Source organism: Schistocerca americana, chromosome 5 (assembly GCF_021461395.2).
Source record: "Schistocerca americana isolate TAMUIC-IGC-003095 chromosome 5, iqSchAmer2.1, whole genome shotgun sequence".
NCBI lineage: Eukaryota > Metazoa > Arthropoda > Insecta > Orthoptera > Acrididae > Schistocerca > Schistocerca americana.
Genome location: NC_060123.1, coordinates 214,043,463 through 214,063,129, shown reverse-complemented (window position 1 = coordinate 214,063,129; position 19,667 = coordinate 214,043,463). Strand labels below are relative to the sequence as shown.

The 19,667-nt window shown below is 47.8% G+C and overlaps 1 pseudogene; it reads right to left on the bottom strand.

The window, feature by feature from the left end:
• Nucleotides 1–18,919: 18,919 nt before the first annotated feature.
• LOC124617307 lies at nucleotides 18,920–19,037 on the bottom strand (annotated as a pseudogene).
• Between the last annotated feature and the right edge of the window lie 630 nt (nucleotides 19,038–19,667).

Genomic DNA, 19,667 nt, shown 5'->3' with positions numbered 1-19,667 from the left:
TCCTAATGGTAAATACATTAACATTATGTTACTGAACAAGTCTCTGACCATTGGTTTTCAATGACTGCTTACCATTTATCTGAATCCACAAGAATTTGTACTGTCCACACTCACTGATGATACGCCCACGCTCCGTAATCAAAATGTCGATTTTACCTGGATTGTGTGTAAGGAACTGTATAAAGTGAGTCTTAGTGTGATATAATATCAATGATATGATATAGGGAACACATTGTGCTCATGTGTGAGCGTTCTAGATGCTTGTAAAACAATAAACTGGTAGCCAGGATCGCAGGAATTCTTTTTATTCCATGATTACCGGTTTCGGCGAAACTAAAGCCGCCATCATCGGATCTTAGGGCACATACAGGTTACAAAATCAAGGCAAACAATGGTGATAGAAAGAGTTGCCTATAACACGCAGGCCTTACAAAATTGTCGTAAGTAGCACATAGGCGTCCAAGAGAGATGACGTTATAAATGTTAAGTGTGTCCATCACATACAAGCACTAATGTGACAGCTATTCTCGCTGCTGTAGAGAATGACCTATAGCTGTGTGCTCTTAAAGGATGAGGGAAACCACCTGGCGAGATTCGTGCACCCTTTCCTTCCCGTGAGCCTCGTCTCCCCTCAGCCTCGCAGCGACTGCCACCCCTCCTCCAACTTGCACGCAGGAGTGGCCTGGCAGCCATGTAGTCGGCGCGGGGAACCTGCGGCTGACGGGGGTGCTCCATAGGGTGGTGACCGCAGCGGCTGGCCTGTTCTGCTTTTTGCAATTACCGTCCATTCAGCACGAGAAAGGGGCTGGTTCTGGCGTTAATGGAGGGTTCTCCAGAGAGCCTACTCACTCCCTTTACCTTCCCCCTCTCTCCCCTCCAGTGCCCATTCCCCCCTCCCAATTTCACACACTCTCTCTCTCGCACACATACAGAGGTGAGACACGTGCGGCGCGTGAGTGCAGGCGGGAACGACGGAGGAAGGGCAGATCTCTGCAGGGAAGCGCAGCCCGGAGAGCCTCCGCGATCGGGAACGACTCCGCGGCCCGTGCTTTTACCGCTATTGCTTTTATTATTATTTCTCTTTCGATTCGGAGCGGAGCAGCGGGCGGACTCTTAATGGAATCCTGCAGCCGGCCGGACTGTTCGAACGATCGCCGAGGACGGCAGCTGCGACCACCGCGTAACGGCGCACTGGATAAAAGCGTCCGACAGGCTATGAGGAAATAGTAAAGCAGTAACAGTACTATCGCCCATGTATCAGTATCATCATCTGGAAATAGGTGTTCGTACTACACCAAACTGCGTATCGGTGGAAATGTCAGATACTTACACTGACTAAAAAAAATGGTAGGAAGTCAATCTAACTTCGTTCACATACAAGCCATCGACTGGTATCGCTATGAAGGTTAGAAGACACGTACTTTTCTGACAAAGGTAGAACGCCCACTAGAATGTACAGGGTGTTTCAAAAATGACCGGTATATTTGAAACGGCAATAAAAACTAAACGAGCAGCGATAGAAATACACCGTTTGTTGCAATATGCTTGGGACAACAGTACATTTTCAGGCGGACAAACTTTCGAAATTACAGTAGTTACAAATTTCAACAACAGATGGCGCTGCAAGTGATGTGAAAGATATAGAAGACAACGCAGTCTGTGGGTCCGCCATTCTGTACGTCGTTTTTCTGCTGTAAGCGTGTGCTGTTCACAACGTGCAAGTGTGCTGTAGACAACATGATTTATTCCTTAGAACAGAGGATTTTTCTGGTGTTGGAATTCCACCGCCTAGAACACAGTGTTGTTGCAACAAGACGAAGTTTTCAACGGAGGTTTAATGTAACCAAAGGACCGAAAAGCGATACAATAAAGGATCTGTTTGAAAAATTTCAACGGATTGGGAACGTGACGGATGAACGTGCTGGAAAGGTAGGGCGACCGCGTACGGCAACCACAGAGGGCAACGCGCAGCTAGTGCAGCAGGTGATCCAACAGCGGCCTCGGGTTTCCGTTCGCCGTGTTGCAGCTGCGGTCCAAATGACGCCAACGTCCACGTATCGTCTCATGCGCCAGAGTTTACACCTCTATCCATACAAAATTCAAACGCGGCAACCCCTCAGCGCCGCTACCATTGCTGCACGAGAGACATTCGCTAACGATATAGTGCACAGGATTGATGACGGCGATATGCATGTGGGCAGCATTTGGTTTACTGATGAAGCTTATTTTTACCTGGACGGCTTCGTCAATAAACAGAACTGGCGCATATGGGGAACCGAAAAGCCCCATGTTGCAGTCCCATCATCCCTGCATCCTCAAAAAGTACTGGTCTGGGTCGCCATTTCTTCCAAAGGAATCACTGGCCCATTTTTCAGATCCGAAACGATTACTGCATCACGCTATCTGGACATTCTTCGTGAATTTGTGGCGGTACAAACTGCCTTAGACGACACTGCGAACACCTCGTGGTTTATGCAAGATGGTGCCCGGCCACATCGCACGGCCGACGTCTTTAATTTCCTGAATGAATATTTCGATAATCGTGCGATTGCTTTGGGCTATCCGAAACATACAGGAGGCGGCGTGGATTGGCCTCCCTATTCGCCAGACATGAACCCCTGTGACGTCTTTCTGTGGGGACACTTGAAAGACCAGGTGTACCGCCAGAATACAGAAACAATTGAACAGCTGAAGCAGTACATCTCATCTGCATGTGAAGCCATTCCGCCAGACACGTTGTCAAAGGTTTCGGGTAATTTCACTCAGAGACTACGCCATATTATTGCTACGCATGGTGGATATGTGTAAAATATCGTACTATAGAGTTTCCCAGACCGCAGCACCATCTGTTGTTGAAAATTGTAAGTACTGTAATTTCGAAAGTTTGTCTGCCTGAAAATGTACTGTTGTCCCAAGCATATTGCAACAAACGGTGTATTTCTATCGCTGCTCGTTTAGTTTTTATTTCCGTTTCAAATATACCGGTCATTTTTGAAACACCCTGTATTAGCGTACACCGAAGTGGTATAATCATGGGATACCTCCGCATTTCATGTCGGACCTCATTTTGCCCGGGGTACTGCAGCAACTCGACGTGGCGTGGACTCAACAAGTCGTTGGACGTCCGTAACTGCGAAAGTGTTGCTGGTGCAGAATCTTGTGCACGAACAGACCTCTCGATTGTGTCCCATTAATGTTCGATAGACGGTAAAGTTAAAAAATGTTCAAATGTGTGTGAAATCTTATGGGACTTAACTACTAAGGTCATCAGTCCCTAAGCTTACACACTACTTAACCTAAATTATCCTTAGGACGAACACACACACCCATACCCGAGGAAGGACTCGAACCTCCGCCGGGACCAGCCGCACAGTCGACGGTCAAGTCTTTCGCTCGAACTGTCCAGAATGTTCTTCAAATCAATCGCGAACAGTTGTGGGCAGGTGACATGCCGCATTGCCATCAAGGAATGTCCGTAGTTGTTTGGGAACATGAAGTCGGTGAATGGCTGCAAATGGTCTCCAATTATCCGAGCATCCAGAGGACCCATTCCATTCCATATAATGACAGCTCACACCATTATGGAGCCACCACCAGCTTGCACAGTACCGTATTGACAATTTGTGTCCATGGCATCGTGGGGCCACACTCAAACCCTACAAACAACTTTTCACAATTGAAATCGGGACTCATCTGACCAGCCCATGGTTTCACAGTCGTCTAGGGGTCACCCGATATGGAGCCCGAGAGATGCGCTTCAAGCGGTGTAGTCGGCTGCCATTGCCCATTTAACGGCAGATTTTCCGCACTGTCCTAAAGGATACGTTCGTCGTTGATTTCTGCGGTTATTTCAGCAGCACTGACAACACTACCCAAACTGCGCTGATGAAGGTCCTTAAGTGAAGGCCTTGGGTCACTGCTTTGTTGGAGGTGAGAGTTAATGCCTGAAACGTATTCTCGGCACTCTCTTGACACTGTGGACCTCGGAATACTGAATTTCGCAAAGATTTCCGAAATATCGTACAATGAAAGCTTTCACGACCGGATGTTTCAGCTACCGAGAATTCTTCCGGGTTGTATGGCCGTGGTCCATGGAACTCTTCTACCCCTCACGTTTCGTCCAAAGCTACTTTGGACTTCTTAGGAGGTGCTCCTGGTTGTGCTGAGTCTTTCCGATTGACGAGTCGGACATCGAAGAACGTGAAATCCAGACCACGCCCACTTCCCACGGTATTTAGGCCGTTCTCCGACGTCCGACTCGTCAGTCGGCAAGACTCAGCACAACCAGGACACATCCGAAGATGTCCAACGTACCTTTGGACGAAACGTCAGGGATAGAAGAGTTACATGGACCACGGCCATGCAACCTGGAAGAATTCTCGGCAGCCATTTCCGAAATAGAATCTCCCTTGCGTCTGGTGGTGGTGGTGGCGTGTTGGGTATTATGGGCGCTCAACATCGAGGTCATCAGCGCCCTGACACACATTAAAAAGAACGAATGTGGACAGACCTAAGAAAACTAAAGCACACACTCAAACAAAGCAGGAAAAGAAGGAAAATGCTACCTAAGAAAGTAAAACCTAAGGAAAGGGGAAACATAGCAACAAGAATGTCACAGGAAATTGTTATTGGCTGGCCCGTTACATAAAATATGGGCGAGCTTGTGACACAGTGAGCAAATTAAAATCCTCTCCCTAAAATCTTTGTAAAAACATTTGACAGGGCACAGAACTTTAAAACTTTAGCCACATTCGTTCGAGTGTTGCCTAAAAGAGATGGCAGGTCCGCTGGCAAGTCAGCCGCGACCCGCTGGTCAGAAAATAAAACGCAATCCAATAAAACGTGGCGCACAGTGACCTGGACGCCGCAAGCACCACACATTGGAGGGTCCTCTCGCCGGAGCAGGAAGCCATGCGTCATAGGGCTGTGGCCTATTCGAAGCCGAGTGAGGAGAACCTCGTCCCGTCGATGGTGCTGAAAGGAAGTACACCACACACGCGTTGTGGGCTTGACTATACGGAGCTTATTGTCAGTCACTTCCAGCCACTCATCCTCCCACCGACGCATGACTCGTGAGCTCAACAGCGAGGTGAGTGCGTGCAAGGGGATAGCACACTGAGATACTTGAGGGGCGAGACACGCCTCCTTGGCTGCGAGATCTGCCCTTTCATTCCCAGCAATGCCAACATGCCCCGGAAACCAGCAGAAAGCTACAACCTTCCCCAGTCGCTGTAGTCGGAGGAGGGCATCCTGGATGGTCTGGACAACTTTGTCTGCCGCATACAAACGTTGCAATGAGTGAAGGGCACTGAGTGAATCGGAACAGACAAGAAATTTAGGAGAGGAAGAATGTCTCATGTGCTCCAGTGGTCGCAAGATCGCAAACAATTCTGCATCAAAGACAGTAAAAGTCTGAGGCAGTCGGACCTTGAGGACACGATATGGAAAAACAACTGAGCAACCAACAGAATCCCCTTGTTTCGAGCCATCCGTAGAAACAGCTACATAGTCGTGGTGCTCAGATGAAATGGCAGAAAATGCTGCATTAAAAACGGTGGCAGGAGTGCAATCTCTCTTGTACTGCAATAAATCTAAAATCACTCCGGGCTTCTTCAGTAAGCAGGGTGGCAGGCGGTTAAAACTTGGATTTGGGGTTGTACAGACTCCACACCGAGGGACTCTAGTAAACGTTGCACACGGATCCCAAACTGCAACGTAGCTCGGGGACGGCGGGAAAAAAGGCGGTCCAGAGGTGGATAGGCAACAAGATGGTGAGCAGGCGATCTAGGAGCTGCAAGAAACTTACAAGCCTGGCGCACCAGCAGGAGCTGCCGCCGGATGGTAAGTGGCGGTTCGCCAGACTCAGCACAGAGGCTGGGTACGGGACTGGTCCGATAAGCACCCGTGGCCAGTCGGATCCCAGCATGGTGAACAGCGTCAAGGATCCGCAAATAATTCTGCGTTCAGAGTCCATTGATTTCAATCACGTCGCCATAACCACGTCGGACAACTTTTCACAAGAATCACATCAGTACAAATCTACGCCAGTGCACTGCCCTTTTATACCTTGTGTACGCGCTGCTACAGCGTGATATTAGCTTATCACTATCACGTAAATTTTGTCATGTCAGTGTATATGGGGCGTTAACAGCGTCTGATTTTGAGTAATCACTATGAAGGAGACGGAGGTGTCATATGCTGGTGTGAGACAGCGTTACCAGCACTTGGAAGAGTTTGAAACTGGCCTCATCGTGCGTCTCCATTTGGCTAGCTGGTCGAATTCGTGCAATATCCAGATCTGAGGGACATTGCGATGTGGCAGTGGCCCATTGTTGGACTGCACTGGATTGTGAGGGCAGGCGTACTCGTCAAGGTTCCGGTTTGGTTGACCACGTCTGTCCATCACAAGGGAGGATCGCCGTACTCTGCAACGAGCACCTCGTACTGTGCCTGCCATCCGAAAACAAGTAACGGACTCGCTGCAATAGTGTATGTCATCTCACACCATTGGTCGAAGACTAGGAACTGCTGGGCTACGGAATCACTGTGCATACGTAGGCTGCTGCTAACACTACAACAAAAATGGTTGTGTCTGGATTGGTGTTGTGCCCACGAAGCATGGACCTGATGAATGGCGTCGTATTGTGTTCAGCGATGAATCCCGTTTCTGCACAACCTCGGATGACCATCATCGGCGAGTAAGGCGGCGACCGGTGGGAGGTATCATTCCTTCCAGCATCATGGTGTAGGAATGGGACCTTGATAGTCAAGGGAAGGCAGGATTCGGTTACGATTGTGGACGGGGCCGTAATCAGTTACTATTGGTTGCCTTTTACAGTTACACACATTTATTTTTATAACAGTAATTTCAGACTCAACAATAAATAAAAAAATACCACACGTTATTAGTAAAAGAATACACAACTGTGTAAATAATAGTGCTTTCAGTGCAATTTAGCAAATCACCATAAAATATAGATACAGATAATGTTAAAAAAAGCCACTGTGATTACTGCTGAAGGCCTTAAACGCCGAGAAGGGTAATAAATTAAGAATGTTCAACAACTCGCTGCAATTACAACTTAAAGGTACTGAAATATTAAAAAGTAAGTGGCTACAAACATAGCAGAAGGTATCAGACGCCAGGAATGGCAGTGAAACGTTTTTAAGGCTTACTGCTAAAATACAAATATCGATATTTTTTTCAAAGCAAATGACCATAATCCCTACTGAAGGCCTTTCACGCCAAGAACGGCAATTATGTCAAAAATTTAGAAACCTGCTGTAAAACAGAAAAGACAAGCAAAGGTAAATTAAAAGAAACAAGCTACTGACCCCAAATGGGTGAAATAAGATTATGGTAATCTTGTAACACAAACCTTACACTGCTAGATTTATTCCAGAAGGCGACCAGAACTATTAAGTAGACATCCATAACCTTTAATGAAGGCATTACGAGGTATGGTAATAAATAATACAATAATAAAACACAAGGACTAGTCACAGACGGCGCTCGAGCATTCGCCCTTTGAGAACAAACGCTTTCGCGAGCGATGAGATAGGCGGCCAAGAGTTGTATTCCCTTCACAAGATGATAGCTCTGAGTAGTGGCAGTCCAACGAATGACTAATGATAACCTGCTGAAGCTACCTGACGTCCGACAAACCTAATGCAATGATGGAGCAACGCCAAAGCCGGAACCGGCGGTCTGCACTACGTCCCCAGAATACTGTGTTCAGAGCGTATGGAATGACGAAGGAATCACTACCACCAGGGCAGAAAAATCACCAACCGGCCTACAATCAAGAAAGCTGTCAAAACTACACATCTTACCGGACAACAGCGGCAAGGCGAGGAAACGTACACTGCCGTTACATACACCAACCCCCAGGGAAGGTAACTGGGGTGTTAGCGGCCACCAGGTAGGAAAAGGACCCCTGGTTGAACTTAACAAATTGTAACAAACTGAACGCAGTAAATAGTAATAAGAAATTGAGGAAATCTAATCAGATCCGCCTTCTTCAAGTACTCCACTTGCTGCTCTTCACCTCGGCGACACTATGTGCAGCAACACGACCCAAGTCACTGGGAAATCGCGAGATATCACAGTAGTGGATATTTCTCTATTTGAATTCAAGTACACTCATCTTAAAGCTTGCAGGATCCGGTTTGCGACGAGGTCGTGCACCCTTGTGATCACAGCCCTTCGATCCGGCAATCGATGACTGACTCTGAGCACCATGGGACTTAACATCTATGGTCATCAGTCCCCTAGAACTTAGAACTACTTAAACCTAACTAACCTAAGGACAGCACACAACACCCAGTCATCACGAGGCAGAGAAAATCCCTGACCCCGCCGGGAATCGAACCCGGGAACCCGGGCGTGGGAAGCGAGAACGCTACCGCACAACCACGAGCTGCGGACGGCAATCGATGCCCGCCGCCAGCAGTCACGGTGTATTCGAGCACTGCACAGACCTGGCTCCTCCTCAGTCCCCAACTGACTCCACACTCACACGACCCGGAAAAACAATGACGTCGCCCCAAAGATAGGGAAACAGTTACTACATATCGATAACCGCCGCTGTTGCCACTAGCGGACAGGCAGCGCTTGCAAAACAGAGTGGCGCCAGTCAACACGAGAAGAAGAGAAACAACCGCAACCATGCCAACTAAACGATAAGGTCTGGCCTCCAACAGTCGGCGGAAACCTAGAAACAGCACCAATGCGAGTCACAGCACGGCTCAGGGAACTCTTCCTGTATAATTTCAGCTCATGGATGATAGCATTGAGGAAATTCTGATGTACAATGGTACGTCACGGAAATCCTACATCCTCACGTGTTATGTCTTATGTGGCGGCCATTTTTCAACATGACATTGCTCGCCCACACATGAACTGTTTGCTTGATATTAAGGTACTCCCACAGTCAGCAGCAAGATCTCCAGATTTATCATCGATAAAACATGCGTGGAAGAAGCTCGACACATCAACACCGTCCCAGTGACAGTAAGCAGGACACGAAGAACCACTTACTACATCCGTGGTAACGATGGCCTTATGACACCAATCACAACCGAATCATTGCTTGCGGCGATATACATCTGGCTTCCGGAAAAATTTGATTCACACAACTCCGAAATCGGAAAGACCTGAAAAGTGCGATAATTACCACACAGTCAATTTAATAGCTCATTCTTCCAAGTTGCTGACAAGAATAATATACAGAATAATGCAAAAGAGAATTGAAGATGTGTGGGATAACGATGAATTTGGCTTTAGGAAAGGCAACGACACCACATAGTCAATTCTGACGTTTCGGTTGATAATAGGAGCAAGACTAAAGAAAAATGAAGACGCGTTCACAGGAGCTGTCGACCTGGAAAACGTGTTGGACAATGTCAAATGGTGCACGACGTTCCACGTTCTGAGGAAAGTAGGGGTAAGCTATAGGGAGAGACAGGTAATATACAACATGTACAAGAGCCAATAGGGAAAAATAAGAGTGGATGACCGAGGACGAAGTGCACGGATTAAGAAGGGTGTAAGGCAGGGATGTGCTCTTCCACCCCTGCTGTTTAATCTATACATCGAAGAGGCAATGGTGGAAATAAGAGAAATGTTCAGGTGTGGAATTAAAATTCACGGTGAAAGGACGACATTTCTATCCTCAGTGAAACTGAAGAAGAATTACAGAATCTTCCGATTTCGATGCAGAGTCCAAAAGTACAGAAAATGGATTGAGAAAAATCGAAGAACGGCGAAAGTAATGAGAAGTACCAGAAATGAGAACAGCGAGATACGTGACACCATGACAGGTGGTCACGAGAATCAAAGCATTTGAGATATGGTGCTACAGACGAAGTTTGAAAATTAGGTGGACTGTTAAGGATAAGAATGAGAAGGTCTGTACAGAATCGGAGAGGAAAGAACTATGCCGGCCGCGGTAGCCGAGCGGTTCTAGGCGCTCAGTCCGGAACCGCGCGACTGCTACTGTCGCAGGTTCGAATCCTGCCTCGGGCATGGATGTGCGTGATGTCCGTAGGTTAGTTAGGTTTAAGTAGTTCTAAGTTCTAGGGGACTGATGACCACAGATGTTAAGTCCCATAGTGCTCAGAGCCATTTTGAAAGAACTGTGTGGAAAACACTGACAAGAAAGAGGAACAAGATGACAGGACACCTGTTAAGACATCAGGAAATAACTTCCATGGCACTAGAGGAACACGTGGAGGGAAAAATTGTCGCTGAAGGCACAATCTGGAATACATCCAGCAAATAATTGAGGACATAGGTTGCAAGTGTCACTCTGAGATGAAGAGGTTGGCACAGGAGAGGAAATCGTGTCGGTGCCGCATCAAACCGGTCAGCACACTGATGGTATCTGTTTTCATTTGAAGATACGACATCAGATACCCATTGAACCCCTGAAGCATCCTTCCAAAGTCTCCTGACGAGGTTCGGGGCTACGAAGGTTAGCGGCAAGCTGGCCAAACGTGCGCTTTTTCTCCACTTTCAGTCCCCGCTCGTTTTATAGAGCACCCAGTCACGTCTCTGCTTCTTGGGAGAAAAGGTACTAGCGGAAGTAAACACGTGATGGCGGGCGTGAGTTATGCTTGGATAACTCAGTCGGTGGAACGCTTGCTTGTGGAAGTCAAACGTCCAAGGTTCGAATTTCGGTCCTACACACGGCTTTAATCTGCGGGAAATTCAAATCAGCTCATACTCGGTTACGGAGTGAAAATCCATTCTCGACCATCTCTCTGAGTGTTTCAGTACTACAGTAATAATGAGTATTTTGGAACTGTTGAACGTTACGTGATCTATCAAGGAGGTTGAACTGCCGCCAGCACAAAATGTGAGACAGGATAGAAGTAGGCTTGTATTCTACACTGTTTCGCAAAGTATCCAGACGCTCTTATGTACTGCAGACTTGATTACTTGATGAGAGGCAGATACGTCAGTGTAAAAGGCGTGACGGAGTAGGATGGAGAAGCGATAACAGCAGAATGGGTTGGTCGGGAGAGCTCAGTGACTAGGAAACTGTATGTCACATCACTAAAAAACCCATCAAGGACATTTCAGCACTTTTAAATCTGTCCATGTCGATTGTTGGTGAAGTGACTGTGAAGTGGAAACGCGAAAGAGCAACCACAACTAAACCAAAGCCAGACAGGTCTCACGTACTGACGGACAGAAAGTGTCGATCATTGCGGAGTGTGGACGCAAAAAATTGCACGAAATCAGTGGAAGGAATCACTCGAGAGTTCCAAAGCGCTGCCAGCGGTGCAGCTGGCATAATGACTGTGCGCAGAGATTTCAAAAGAATGTGGTACAGTGGATTAGAAGCCCCTCAGAAGCCACACATTTCTGCAGTCAGTTTTAAACACCGCTTGAGGTGATGGAATGAGCGACGCCACTGGACAGTGGGTGACTGGAACCGAATGATTTGAAGTGATGATGACATCATACTCTTTGTCGATCCGATTAGAGGACTCCATCCTGTATGGAGTATACGCAAGTTTGGGCCCCTTCCACTCCTCTTCTGTCACGACGTTGGCGCACTGCAGGTTGCCGCGCCTCACTCTGGCAGGCGCTCCTCCTTCGGAGACAGTTAAGCGACTCGCCAGTATTTCCTGTGCTGATTGTAAACATTCTGTTTACAGTCTCAGAGTTAACAAGCACCACCAGGGACTGCTACCATCGTACACAAGCAGCGCAAGCAGCAAGAGCACAGGCGCTGCTGTCACTGACTAACTTACGTCCGTGGATCACGTCAATCTTGAGAGCCAGCAGATATTCCTTCGCCAGGGTGTACTTAAGCCATGGCGCATGCTCCATCAGTCATCGGCCATTCCCTTCCGCCGTGGGACTGCACCCACTTCCCTTTCTTACAACGCCAAACGAACAACCATCAATCCGCAGTTGCTGAAGCATTTGATACATTTGCGACACAGGGTCCTCCTCCGGTTCAGTCCCCTACGACCACCTTTGCCGCAGCTGCTCACCCTTCTCCTATGACGAACACCGACGCCTTCCACACAGAAAGACCATTTGCAGCGTCCTCACCTCCACCTGTTGAAGTGTCCAACTCTCTGTTACTGCATCCTGTCACAACACCCTTCCCTGCCCATTGAAGGTTCAAGCAGCCCACGCGGGATATCCCCCAGTGGTGGAAACTGATGCTTCTTTTTGAGTTGATATATGATATATTCTCCAGGTCATCTCCGTGTCCACACAGCACCACGTCGGGGCTGGCATTTGTGAAACAGAAGATCCACCGGATGGAGGACAGGCTCACAAAAGTCATCGCCGTGGTTGAATGGCTCCGCCAGATTTTGTCGTAATAGCGAATCACCCAGCGCACAACCACCAGTCCCCATGGACCTAGTCATCTTTTTAATGCCATTGGCATTAAGTAAGTGAAGTCTGTATTGAAGAATTTCCTCTAGGAATACCATGTGGACATTTTACTTTTTACAGAAACCCACCTCAAACTGGTGGACAATTTCGCCTCGCAACATGGTTTGCTTTCGCACGTACCGGCCTCTCGCCGAACGAGGCTATCCAACAACCGGAACATACATCGATCAGCCAGAACGTTATGACCACCGACCTATTGTCGATATAAATCCGTCCAGGCAATAGTAGCGTCGCCTGGCGAGGAATGACTGCTAGTCGACACACGCAGAGTGCATGTAGCACCAGTGACCACGTTTTCTCTGTTTGACCGAGATCAGACTGTTATGGCCCTGAGAGTGGGCACGAGCGTTTCGCAAACTGCACGATTTTTTGGGTGCTCGAGGAGTGCTAGGGTGAGTGTCTTCAACACGTGGCCAAATCAAGATGAGACTACGTCTAGACGTCGAGGAATTAGGCGGCCACCCCTCATTATAGGTGTTGGACGTCGTAGGCTGTGCAGACCGGTAAAACAGGCCAAGCAGCGAAGTAACTTCAGACTTTAATGCTGGGCAGAGTACAAGTGTATCTGAACACAAACAGTATCCCAAACGCTCCTAACGATGTACCTTCACAGTTGTCGATCCATGCCTGTGCCAATGTTAACACCACGGCATCGCCAGCTATGGCTAAAACGCGCACCGTACGACTCAGTGGCAGAGCACCGTATCATCTGATGCATCCCGATACCCTCTTCATCATGACAATGGGAGGGTGACAATCTGTCGTCTTCCAGGGGAACAGATCATTGACACCTGTACTGTGGGCTGGAGACTAGCTGACAGTGGCCCAATTATGTTCTGGGGAACGTTCATGTGGCCATCCATGGGTCCAGTGGAGCTAGTGCGAGGCACCACGGTTAGGGATATCATACATTGCAGACCATGTGCACTCCCTCATGCTCATCACATTTCCCGACGGCAGTGCTATTTTTCAACAACATAATGCGCCATTTCACAAAGTCAGGTGTGTGATGGAGTTGCTCGACGATCAGTGGCGAGTTCCAATTGTACTGGCCCCCCAATTCGCCAGATCTGAACCCGATGGTGCAAATCTGAGATGTAATAAACATGGCATCAGAGCTCATTGCTCCCACGTGAATTAGGTGACCTATGAGTTCAGATGTGGTGCCAACTCCATCCAGCGACCTAACAATGTCTCAATGCTTTTGTACCATGACGCGTCCGTGCCAAAGGTGGGCACATCGGCTACTAGGTAGGTCGTCGTAATGGTCTGGCTGATCGGTGTGCAGAGGCCACAGTGGACACTGTCTCTACAAACCATGGTGACATCACTTTTGCTGCAGCGTATTTGAGCCTTAATATGCCACTTCTCGAAGCAGACATCCGCAAGTTGATGTCGTTTGGAAGGCTCATCATTGGGACTGGTCTTAATGCCAAGCATCCTCCTTGGTATTCCCGCGTCGCTAATGGTAAGGGCAGTCTTTTCCTCGAACCGGAACATGCTCTGGCAATGCCCGACTATGGCGCGACGCTCCCACGCATATACGAATCCCTTCTAACTGCCAGTTGGACTTTCGGGATGTGGCCATTTTCAGGAAACTCGCTGCAATTTTCGTTGGAAACGATCTATGAACTGACGTCAGACCACGACCTGGTGCTCCTGCATCTTACCAATGTAGCACTGTCCTTCGACGTCCGTCCTATCATGACCATCACGGATTTGGACAAATTTGCCAAGGTCCTCAACACCACCACCCGACAAAACCTCTACCTGAAAAACCCTGTCAATCTCGTTAGCGCTGTCATTTACCTAACGACGAAAATCTAGTAGTGAAACCTTTACTTCCTTTGCGGCCTATGGCTTTTATCCCGATGGGTGATTTGCCTTCCTATACCACGAAAATGCAGTTGGCAGTGAAGGCCTCCACTTCGATTGCGCCTATGGGTTAACCCCTATTGCGCGAACTGAAAATCCAAAACCGCAGTTTCGTGGCCTCTGGGACAAGCATCGCATAACACGTCTCCAACACGAATTCTGCCAATTCCTCGCTAATTGAAAAACGGAACAATGATACGACAAAATGTCCACCCTTCTGCTCCAATATAAGTTGGAATGGGCTATTATCCGAGCCTTGAGGTACTCTACACTGAGGACCAACCATCCCAGATGTACGGTGTAATGTTTAATTTATGATCCTCTCCATGTGGTGAAAACTCTAGCCGATGATTTGAAGCCCAGAATCAGCTGCTAGCCTAGAACCTCACGCCTGATGGACTCCAGGATGAAAACAATACTCTGACGGCCATTGCCTTTCAGAAACAGGTCATCTCTTAATGCCCCTCACTATGTCCCTGGCCGGTGCAACGGATCTTCCGATGGAAGCATGGGCAGATGACTCCCGGATTGGATGGCTTCTTAAACGAACACCTTTGTCGGCCCTCTCGCAAAAACTGCTGGTTTCATTCGCCCGTAATCTGAAACGCTGTCTCACGACTGGACTTTTCCATCCACAGTGGAAGCAGACCAAACTGACAGCAGTCCCCACCATCGATGGATCCTACAGTCCCTATCAACAATAGGTCACTTAGCCTTCTGAACAGTATGGCGAAGAACTTTGATACTCCACTGTGGCTGGGACAATCTGTTAATAACTGTTCGGTTTCACTTCCCTCTTGAAGCCCTTAGGATCACAGGAAACATCAGGAAGGGCCTTAACTCCACCATGTTGAAGGCAGCGGTTTTTCTGGACCTGCAAAATGCTTACAGCAGGATTTGGCATGATAATCTCGTGTACAAAATGCTAATGCAGAAGACCATCCCAAACATCTGTACTAAGACTGTGGATGATTTCCTCCACAATAGGACCTTCTAGTTACTCAGAAAGAAAAATTCTCGAGCATGCGACACATGTCGCTGAGTACCCCTCAAGGCTCTCTGCGGTCTCGCTTCCTCTTTGACGTTTATGTTAATGACATACCAGTCATCCTACACTGCCACCTCGCGCAATATGCCGACACTATGGCGCTGTATTCCACCGGTCGCAACACCGACCAGCTATTGCTCATCTCCAGAGGCAGGTGGACGAACAGTCACCTTGTGTCATTCAAACAAGAGTGTCCTCACAGCCTCCAAAACTACTGCAGTCTATTTCACCAAACAGCGCCTTATCCTTCGCCACAACATCACTATTGATGGCGTCCAGGTCCCATCCCGGATACGAAATATCTAGGAGTCCAGAGGGATAACAAACTGCTCTTCCACTGACATGTTGAAGATGATGAAAGCACTGTGCCCGCTTTTGAACAGCAGGGATCTGAACTTATGTACCGATCTCCGACTGCACCGCATGGTTGTCCACCCTTCCCTCATATATGGCTACATGGAGTGGGCCACAATTAGCGGCTCCAGGTGGAGACTAGCCGGCCGCTGTGGCGGAGCGGTTCTAGGCACTTCAGTCCGGAACCACGCGGCTGCTACGGTCACAAGTTCGAATCCTACCTCGGGCATGGATGTGTGTGATGTCCATAGGCTAGTTAGGTTTAAGTCTAGGGGACTGATGACGTCAGATGTTAAGTCCCATAGTACTTAGAACCATTTGGACCAGATGGGGACCCTCCATCGCATGCAGAATAAGGTGCTTCGATGGAGCCTGAATGCCCCTGCACTCATGAGTATTGTTAGCCCGCACGAGGAGACAAACATGGTCCCTCTAAAGACGACCCTTCGAAAGAAGGCGAGGCGCCTGTACGACAAATTGAACGCTCCCTATGGTTTGCAGAACATTGATACGACGACTCCTAGGCACTGGCACCGCCACCCTGCTTCCCTTACCATCCTCGAGGATTCGGATTTGGACCATGCCTAACGATAACCCTGGTACGGCCATTCATAGAGTGACACTTAAAGTAGTAAAGGAGTTTTGCTATTTGGGGAGCAAAATAACTGATGATGGTCGAAGTAGAGAGGATATAAAATGTAGACTGACAATGGCAAGGAAAGCGTTTCTGAAGAAGAGAAATTTGTTAACATCGAGTATAGATTTAAGTGTCAGGAAGTCGTTTCTGAATGTATTTGTATGGAGTGTAGCCATGTATGGAAGTGAAACATGGACGGCCGGCCGAAGTGGCCGCGCGGTTCTGGCGCTGCAGTCTGGAACCGCGAGACCGCTACGGTCGCAGGTTCGAATCCTGCCTCGGGCATGGATGTGTGTGATGTCCTTAGGTTAGTTAGGTTTAACTAGTTCTAAGTTCTAGGGGACTAATAACCTCAGCAGTTGAGTCCCATAGTGCTCAGAGCCATTTGAACCAAACATGGTCGATGAATAGTTTGGACAAGAATAGAATAGAAGCTTTCAAAACGTGGTGCTACAGAAGAATGCTGAAGATTAGATAGGTAGATCACATAACTAATGAGGAGGTATTGAATAGAATTGGGGAGAAGAGGAGCTTGTGGCACAACTTGTCAAGAAGAAGGGACCGGTTGGTAGGACATGTTCTGAGGCATCAAGGGATCACAAATTTAGCATTAGAGGCCAGCGTGGAGGGTAAAAATCGTAGAGGGAGACCAAGAGATGAATACACTAAGCAGATTCAGAAGGATGTAGGTTGCAGTAGGTACTGGGAGATAAAGAAGCTTGCACAGGATAGAGTAGCATGGAGAGCTGCATCAAACTAGTCTCAGGACAGAAAACAACAACGACAACAACTACTCGTTATGTGAAATCCTTCCCACGACCATTACTATAATTACCACCGTAGTTGTGTCACTTCATACAAACAACACTGAACACCCACCGTCAGAGGGTGGTACGGCACTTCGAATCCCACCGCCACATCTTCAACGTGCAATACAATGACTTCATTACCGTACTGATGTCCTTGTAATATAGGAAGCTTTAACTCCTACATCAAGACAGATCTCTAAACCAGTGACGCTATGCAGCAACCTCCCACACACAGCCGACTCCACCACGGCTCATCGCCAACCTAAGGCCATCAGCACTGTCCCTGAGACCCAGTACTACGGAGTAGTTACGCAGTAGTGGTTATGTCACGGGTCAGACCACGACAAACTCTTCATATAGTATGTTCACGTTGTTCACGGACGATCATATCTCTTACTATTTTATTTTTGTCGAATTTTACCTTTCGCGGGTGAGATTGCAATAAATATTAGCTTTCAGACTAGCTTTGGAACCATCAACCACTGAGAGCAATCTACGGACATAAAAATATGTACTACAATCAGTGAAGCACAGAAGAGGTGGTGTTACGGTAAGTGGTGTTTCCCTTGATTAGGGTGTGGTCCCCTTTCGGCGCTTAATAAATCGCTAAATGCGGCAGGATCTTAACACATTTTACAGCGTAAAGAAGGCTTCATACGATGAAATTGTTATTGCCTTGATCGCGTGTAGGTACACTGGATTACTAGTTCGGTCAGGGATAAGCTGCTGTCTTCTGATACACAATGTACAGATTATGAATCCATGCTGCGCGGTAATATGCACATTTGTTTAGGTACCTTCGTAACGGACTCATATGAAGAAGAGAGTACAACGCTGAAAGAAAGAACGGCTTCTGTGTCTATTGCACAGCATGGTTTCATATCCTGTACACTGTGGATCTGAAGGTCGCAACTAAGTCCTGTGGAAACTAGTAATCCAGCGATCAAGGCAATAAAAACCTTATGTCGGAAGCTTTCTTTATATTGAATTCTTTGCTCGTTCCAGCCGACGATGTCAGGTACTTATAGCATTTTACAGAATTGTGTACTTTAAAGAAATTGTGTACTGCATTTGGTAGAGAAACTGTGTCAGCTTGACAACGCACCCTGTCATAAAGCAGTAGGTATAAGGCAACCGTTTGTGGACAACAACATTCGAGAAATGGACTGTCCTGCCCAAAGTGCCGACCTGATCCCAATGGAACACCTTTGGGATGAGTTAGAACGTCGACTTCGGCTCTTCAGGAAGAATGGCATTTCTTGAAGAATTGGTTTCCATTCCTCAACAGACATTCAGACAACTCACTCAAAGTGTCATTATGACAGTTCGTCATAAAGGGTAAAGGTGCTCACACCCAGTCGATAGATAGATATCCGTATAGTTTTTATCACATAGAGGATAATGTGTTATCTACATTTCGTATAGTAGCGTAACCACCTATGAACCAAATCCATTAATCCTTTCTATTTAACGAAATTACCATGTTGCAAAAATATAAAGTAGATACCACATGGTAAATGGCAAGAAATGTACAACGTTAACGGGGTACACCGGAAGTTATAAGAATATAACACTCCGTCATCAGGCCACAAGTGGCCTATCGGCACCATCCGACCGCCGTGTCGTCCTCAGGTGATAATGCGGATAGGAGGGGCGTCTGGTCAGCACTCCGCTCTCCCGGCCGTTATGATGGTTTTCTTTGACCGGAGCCGCTACTATTCAGTCGACTAGCTCCTCAATTGCGGTCACGAGGCTGAGAGCACCCCGAAAAATGGCAACAGCTCAGGGCAGCCCGGATGGTCACCCATCCAAGTGCCGGCCACACCCGACAGCGCTTAACTTCGGTGATCTGACGAGAACCGATGTATCCACTGCGGCAAGGCCGTTGCCCTATAGAAATATAAACGGCCTATTATTCTATTCATTATGCAGTACAACATTATTAGAACGATGTTATTAATGAACTCTGACTTCAGGAATTATAGAGTCTAAGTTGTTCTAGCTACCTTCATCACAGTAACAATTCAAGTAGTCACTGCATCAGCTGGTTTATGCTTGACATCCCTTGGCGAAAGCCACCAGAAGGGTCGTCACGAAATTAAGATACCTGAAGATCACATCCACTCTCTGCAGCGCTGTGACTCGTCCGCCTCATTGCTTTGCTGCCGGATGTACAATGTTGACAGAACATTAGGTCAGCACTAGCTGAATGCTCTGTGTTTCCGTGCCATATCATGTGTTCCCACGTGGTTTCAGTCTTCGATGGATTGGTGCATTGACATTTGTTTGGTAGTTAGCGAAATGCAGGAGTAAGGTTCAAATGGCTCTGAGCACTATGGGAATTAACATCTGAGGTCATCAGTCGCCTAGAACTCAGAAAAACCTAACTAACCAAAGGACATCACATACATCCATGCCCGAGGCAGGATTCGAACCTGCGACCGTAGCGGTCGCGCGGTTCCAGACTAAAGCGCCTAGAACCGCTCGGCCACTCCGGCCGGCGCAGGAGTAACGGCATAT